Here is an 8190-nt window from a genome sequence, read left to right on the forward strand (position 1 = left end):
GAGCCCACCTGGAGGTTCACCACGTAGGTGCCTCCCTTCGGTGTCTCCTATGCCGAACGACAATCACAGAGAAGTTTGAACGGTATCCGCCCACTTCTCTGTGTTTCAAACGTTTATACGCTTGAAACGACAAAATAATACTGCACGAGGGGGGTCGAACACCTTATTGGTGTATTCTCGAACCCTCCAAACTAGACAGTAAATGGGAATTATTCTCTTATTCGAATCGAAAGTCGACTCGTTTGATAAGCAAAGTCTAAATTAGTTGATGCTAATTTGAGTTTTAATGAATTCTCAGCTGTGCGAGGTCAATCAGAGGACCCGCACCAGACTGAACATCGGCTCGTTGCACCCTTTATTTGAGAATAGTCTAATAGCAGTATCTTAAGAATTTCACTCTCAAGATTCGCTCGAAATCTGTTCGGACACGATCGGGAGCCGATGTCTCTTCTTTAGAAGTCGTTGTGAGACTGTGCGGATTGACAGCCGAAGACGTCGCCGTGGTACTCTAATTAATCGTTCCGCGGCGCTGTCTAAATTTTGGCAGTCTATCTTTGTCTAATTATTTGCGCGCTACTCTCTCACGATACTGACGTCATCAACACCGTTGGCACACTCGAATCGAAGGTAATGAGCCATTACCGATGCCAGAAAGACTAGTAATACACGCGTTTTTCTATCACTGCTTGCTGTACAAATTCTATTAGAGATAATCTCCTTAGAATTGTACGCTAACAGGATTAACGGTAATTGCGGCCGAGAATAATCACTCGGCATTATGCAATTTTTAAGCAGTTACTGTTGGTAATATATTGTGCAACATGTGTCGTATTTTTGTATACAAAAATAAGAAACGTATGCGCAAGGTGAATTTCGAAACACCAGTTGACCAATTTCCACAACGTGAGGATTCTTCACATGAAACATCTTCAATCAGAACACCCTCTATCGAAACTTCCACAGCCGGGATCTTTTTGGACGAAACGATTGTACCTGGAACATCTGTAATCGGAGAATGTTCATCTGACACGCGTGCACAAAAACCACCTTCACCCGAAGAATCAAGCGATAAATCATCATTTGAGTCGAATCCAACAATTTTTTTAATGGGAGATCCGTCGTTTACATTGGATACAAGTGATCATCCAGAAACAAATATTGTATGTATCGAAATGCCATTTTCAAGGATTATTGCCACTTATGGATATTGTTTCATCTGTGGGTCCAAAACGAATATTATTAATATACCACCTGAGACAAGGAAGCAGGTAGGTATTTATTAAGCGGAGATTATATGCTCCCCAAGGAAATAGGTGCTGCTCTAAATACTTATTAAAACAACGGTTGTTCGAAGATGTTATATTGAGCTTACGCGTACATTCAAATACCAGTTTGATCGATGTTAACGAAATTAGAGATTATTTCAAATACCTTGCAGTTAGTAATGATTCTAGTATTAAAGATAAAATAGGTGATTTTACATTATCAGAAGAACGTCTAAAAATATTCGCGGGATTAACTTGGGAAAATCTAATCCAACTTAGAGAAATGATGAAGTCCATGAGAAGTACGGAAAAACGCGCTGTGACACAGGCTATTGTTGTCTTCTTATTTAAATTGCGTACTGGAAATTCCAATAGTATGATAGCTTCAATTTTTGGATTAGAGCGTGAACAACAGGTATCCGATTTTTGTAAAGCAGTAGGAAGTCGTTTGAAAAAGATATTTTATCATTTCAGAGTCGTGGTTTTTTCTCGACAACATTTAATAGAAAATGAAACGTTCATTATTGCTAAATAGTTATATAATATAACAGACCAGCTAGCACTTATTTTTGACGGAACATATATTCGCCATCAAAAAGTTCAAACAACGAATACCAACGGAAATCATATTCTGGCCTTTAAGGTCGATTTATACTATCCGTTTACAGCACGGCACGGCACAGCCGGCACGGTTCGGGCAAACATTCTTTCAAGCTGCTAAGACACGAGTATTTATACGTAACGCCGCGGATCCGTTTCGGCACGTTACGTTTCGAACGTGCACATCATCCATTCAAGCACGTAACGTTTACAGCATTTCCAGTTTGGGCAGACACTATTGCGGGTATTGGAATAGGAGTGTTTATATCTAGCGTCACAGCATGTTCAGGCACGTTGCGTGTACGGGCAGGCAAAGATCAGTATTCTTTGACAGAATGTTTGGGTTCGGGCAAGCTTGAAGTCAAGGGCCCCGACAAAAAAAAAGGTCTAAGGTCCTTATCCGCTCGTATTTCTGTCCAGTTAGCTAAAATTGTATATTTACTTTGACTTCACGTCTTCGATGCCAAGAACCACCAGCTTTCTTCCCAAACAGAAAATTCGTACTTCGCGCACTTCCCCTTCTATTTTAGAAAATAACCACACCTACTACCACTGTCACGAACCAATAAGCTAAAAAATTGTACACAATAGCAATGCAACAGAACTTATATAAACCGCGAATACCCTCGAAAAACACAATTTCTCAGTTAAAAATGAATACGTCAAACACGGGTGCAACGGAATCGCAAAGTATGAAAGATGAGAAATTAATAGAGTTGGTGCGACAGTATGGTTTTTTATATAATCAGGAAAAAAGAGGATACAGTGACAATGAGAAAAAGGAAGCTGCTTGGAGAGGCATTGGGAAAATTATAAATTTAACCGGTAAGTAACATATAATTACATGTATTTTATTATTCTTCGTGAGGATACATATTTTTAGTTTCGTGCAGTATTAAAAAAGTCTTTAAATGTCTCCCTTACATGAAACGCGGTTGCAGTATTGCTACCACCTTGCAACGGGAGATTTTGCATGGTTGTTTCCGCAGGTTTCATGCCCATATCCAATGGTCGAAAATCACGGGATGACAAAATATAATTATGCAAAATACACGTCGTTAAAATAATTTTATCGACATTTTGCGGGTGTAATTGCATTCTTCGTAAATAAATTCGGAATTTTTGTGCTAAAATTCCGAATGCATTTTCCGACACTCGTCTCGCTCGTGAGTGTCGATGATTATAATGTTGTTTTGCGGGATCATGGATTTGTGGTTTCGGATACGGTCTTAATAAGTATTTTTTCAAAAGAAAAGCTTCATCGCCAACAATGACATGAGGCATCACAGTATTAGTACCCGGTAATTTTGTATCTTCTGGTATATTCAATTTATTTTGTGCAAGACACTTTCCCAATTTTGAATTGCTGAATATACCTCCATCGCGATTCTTTCCGTATGATCCAATATCGACGGCTATAAATTTATAATTGGCATCTACCAAAGCCAATAGCACAATGGAAAATGTTTTTTTATAATTATAATATAGAGAACCACTGTTAGATCGTGCAAAAATCTGTACATGTTTTCCATCCAACGCACCAATGCAATTAGGGAAATTCCATGTTCTCCAAAATTCCTCCGCTATTTCAAGCCACTTTTCCCGACTGGGTATACTCATATATTCTGGCATTAGATGTTTGATAATTGCATCACAAACTTCAATCACAATACGTGATACTGTTGTGTGACCTAATCGATAACTGAATGCTATTGTCCTGTATGAGTCACCAGTTGCTAAAAATCTGGAAAACAGTATATACATATATTAAGTTTACAATACTTAGGATACCAGCAGCGGGCAGGCCTCGATAAAAAAAAGAAAATGGAAATTCGAGGACGAAATGTCTTTTTTAATTCCATATTTCAAAGAGAGGGAAAGTACTACATCACTAGATACAGCCTATAATTTAAATGTAGAAGTAAATGATATTGCACAGGAAACTACTGATTTAACCTCCAACGAAATTTCATCGCCCAACCCAGACAATATACACGCAATAGTCAATAAATCTAAAGATAATAAAAAAAGAAAATCAGATACGGCATCCGAAACAGTAATGAATTATATTTTACAAAATAGAAATATCGATGACAGTAACACAATATTTTTTAAAAGTTTAGCAGCAACAGTAAATAAATTAACTCCGTATAATCATGCAATAGCCAAGGCCCGGACCTTCGCAATAGTTTCAGAACTAGAATTACAGGAATTGTCTAATAAAAATGACCATACCACATGCACTTTAATTACAACACCTCTGCCATCTTCATCACCACATTCACAAAACCCAAGTGCTTCCTCCACTCCAAATACGTATAGCAATTTTTCAAATAAATCCGACGGATAGAAATAAATAAATTTTTGTACTTTTATATTATTGTATTTTTATTATATTGTATTATATTATGTATTTTTATGTTAATTAATTACGAATAAATAATGTTTTTGTATTTTTATATTGTTTGTATTATTAAACATACCTCAAACATACTGCCAGTTTTTCTCTTGGGAATATAGCCTCTTTGAACACTGTGTCTTGTTTAGCAATGGAATTTTCAATTTTTTCCAAAAGCAAATTAAAACTATGAATGGACATTCGAAAGTATTGGAAGAATTTTTCCTCATCATCCATTAAATGTTTGTATAATGTCCAATATTCTCCATCAATTTTTGTTCTTTTTAACATGTTGTGTACTGAAAAACGACGTTTTCTCACTTTCCTTTCTTCTTCTTCATCTAATAATAACGCTACGCAGCATAGATCTTCTATGGATAAATGTGAAAACATTTTCAACTTCTTCTGATTCACAATCACAGTTTAAAAACTTTTTACGACTGTCGTTACCGAACGTACACTGAGGGAATGAATTCTTGCGGAGACTAAAAATGCGAAGGCGTAACTCTGTCAAAATTAATCTAACTCTCCGTCTTGATTTTTCCCATAGGGAAACCTCGGTCTCCCCTGTCAGGGTGACAACAACGAACATTGCCTACTGGAGGGAGGATTGGTCAAGCCAATCCTTATCGTCGTCACCTTGACAGGGCGGTTCCTAACAATTTGCAACATTCCCGCCCACGCTGCTGTCCAGTGTCCAGGTAGACCATGCAGGAGTGAGCGAGAACGTTGCGCTGTTATTAACTTATTTGTCAGTCGCTATTGAGGCAAGGAAGTGCTCCAATGATTCCAAGTCCCGTGTGGAGTTTGGAGGTTCCTTAATGACCGTATCCTCATTTGTTCAAATAAAAATGTCTTGAAGGCCTAATCCGCAAAAATAGCGGAGAAGTCACATCCGTATCGTAAACCCGCTTGTTTTGTGCAGTAGCAGAATGTCGCACGGCAACTTAATTTTGTGCGAACTGTTTAGGGGGATACGTTTGGAGGCTCCAATATGAAATATCCGCCAGATGAAGTCTTCCGTTTGTTGATTCGTGTTCTGTGTCCTTCTCAGTGTTGTCGGTTTGATTTTTTGACTCAATCTGTTCTCTGGCGTATCCAAGGCCATGGGAGGAAGTATCGGTTGCTGATTAGTTTTGCATTACTAATACACCGGCCAATCATTTTGGCGGCGAAGTTGATCGGTGGGAGGCGGCATGTAATAGTGGTTTTTAATAATTTTTTGCGGACCCGGGTTTTTCCGCGAGGAGGTTACGGGCCCGGGTCAGCGCTTGGGGTCCAAATGTTTCGCGCGGTACCTGAGTCTGGTCATAAAACATCTGGCACCGGTCGTCGATGTTATTACAGGTAGTAAAGTCATAGAGCGACTGGATTTGGAGGACCATGCAGATTTTAAGTGAATTTACTAATTAAATAGCCGCCTTACGGGCACTAGGTAGTTAGCAAAAACCTTAATTGTTTATGAAAGGTGTGACTCTATATCCGCTGGCTTTATGAATTTACTGATACGCTGCAACACCGCTCGCTGTACCGACCCTGAACAGTGAGGTCTCGAAAGATGAGCCGTGCCGGAACCAAAACATTACGTGTTGAAACGCAAGAGGACATTTGCCTGAACCGAACCGTGCCGTGCCGTGCCGTGCCATGCCGCGGCGTGCCGTAAACGGATAATATAAATCGATCTTAAGGCTTTCCTCAGGCGACACACCTTATCACCGCTCATCAGTTTCTTGAAATTGGTCTTCGCATCGTTCGACGTTGGCTCCCTCCTGAGAATATATCGAAGAGTGTCTTCGACCGTCTTCGGAACTTCCATGAAGATTTCCTCTTCTAATATGCCATTCAGGTATGCAGTGGTCACGTCGTACTGCCTGATGTGCATTCCTCTACGAGCTGCCAGAGCAATCGCCAAACGAAACGTTTCCAGATGCGCTACAGGAGCGTACGTTTCGTGAAAATCTCTTCCCGGCTGCAACGAAAAAACTCTCGCAACAATCTTGGCTTTCCGTTTTTTCAGGGCTCCATTGGTCCCAAATTTGTTTCGAAGCACGAAACGCCTTCCAACGACGCTGCGCCCCTTCGGCCTATCCACAATCTCTCAGGTTTTGTTACGTAGAACGGACTTCAGCTCACTCGCCATGGCTTCCATCCATTCGTCCGACTCTGGACTTGACAACGCTACTGTTAACGGAATCTCCGTCAGGAATACTTCTTCGACCATCTGAAAAACTCTACACTCTTCGGCGCTGGCAGTAGTAGAATCAACCACTTCCTCTTCTTCCTCTTCAGCCTCGGCGATAGAATCGACCTCGACCATGTGGTAATCTTTTCTCGGTCTTCCTCGTCTCCCCGTCATTACCTTTCGTGGCCTCCCTCTGCCTCGCCTCGAAGTCGATGGTTGCGATGGTTGCTGGTTTATTTCTCTACCCTCAATCGCTGAAACAGAAGATGTAGGAGAGTCATGTCTCATATTTGATTCACGATCGTCGTAGTTTTCCGTAAGAGTCGACTGCGGGCTAGTCTAAACACCAACTTTCTCCAAGAACTTTATATCGTGGGATACCACGATTCTTCTTTCGCTCGGGATCCAGACCCGATAGCCCTTAGATTCCTCGCTGTACCCGACGAGATCGCCCTTCTTGGATCGCGGCTCAAGCTTGCTTTTGTTTTGGGTCCTATGCCAAACATGTACTTCGCATCCGAAGTGTCGCATGAAACCCACGTTAGGAGCCTTTCTGTACCATGCCTCGTACGGCGTTCTTCCCTTCAGTCTGCTCATGGGGCATCGGTTCCGAATGAAATTCGCCGTATTCACGGCCTCTGCCCAGAAATATGGTGGCAAACCTGACTCGATAAGAAGACACCTTGCCATCTCCATTAGAGTTCGATTCCGTCTTTCGACTACCTCATTCTGTTCCGGACTATACGGAACCGCCAAGCGCCGTGTTATTCCGTGTTTTCGGAGAAGATCGTCGAACTTCTTATTCACGTATTTCAGGCCGTTGTCCGTTTGAAAAGTCTTCACCCTCCTCCCCTGCTGGATCTCGACGAGTACCCTGTATTCTTCGAATTTCTGGAGCGCCTGGTTCTTGTGTTCGACGAACCTTATCTCGCACCATCCTGTGCAGTCGTCAATAAACGTCACGAAGTAACGATTTCTTCCAATGGATGCGTTCCTCATTGGGCCACAAATATCTGAGTGGACCAGATCGCCCAGGCTGGACACCCTCTCCGACATCCTGAGGAAAGGAACACGGGACATCTTCCCCTTAATACATACCTCGCAGACAAATTTCTTTTTCACGTCCCCCACTTGCACTCCCTGAATTGCGCCACTTTTGAGTGCGTTGCGAAGCGACTCCTGATTCAAGTCTCCGAGACGAAAATGCCAATCCTCCAGCAATCTACTCTCGACGCACAAACTGCTCTCCCTCGTTCGTTGACTGCCTTGCAGCTGTCCTCATTGCCACGAACGTAGTACAGGCCGTTCGTCCGGTCCGCGACCAGAATCACGCTTCCCGCGTCATCGACCACCTTGGCTTCGTGCTTGTCGAAAATTACGCAATATCCCTTATCAGTTATTCGACCGACTGATACGAGATTTGTTCGGAGATCCGGCACATATAGTGTCTCGTGAAAACGAATTGTTCTTTCACTCCCGTTTATACTCGTCGCGGAGGGAACGATTTCCTTCGCTTCTATTTCCGCGCACGTACTATTTGCCATATTTATGCGTCCGCGTTTGCACGCGGCAACTTTCGTAAACGCACGAGCATCGTTACAAATATGGGATGTACACCCACTGTCGATACACCAATCGCCCCTATACGACCGTTCAAACGTCTGAGAAACCTCGTTACGTTTCCCCGCACCCGACACTGCGTATAAACTCACGTCCTCGGCACGTCTAACAGTCTGATTCGAGGA

The sequence above is a fragment of the Colletes latitarsis genome, chromosome 12, assembly GCF_051014445.1.
Source record: "Colletes latitarsis isolate SP2378_abdomen chromosome 12, iyColLati1, whole genome shotgun sequence".
NCBI lineage: Eukaryota > Metazoa > Arthropoda > Insecta > Hymenoptera > Colletidae > Colletes > Colletes latitarsis.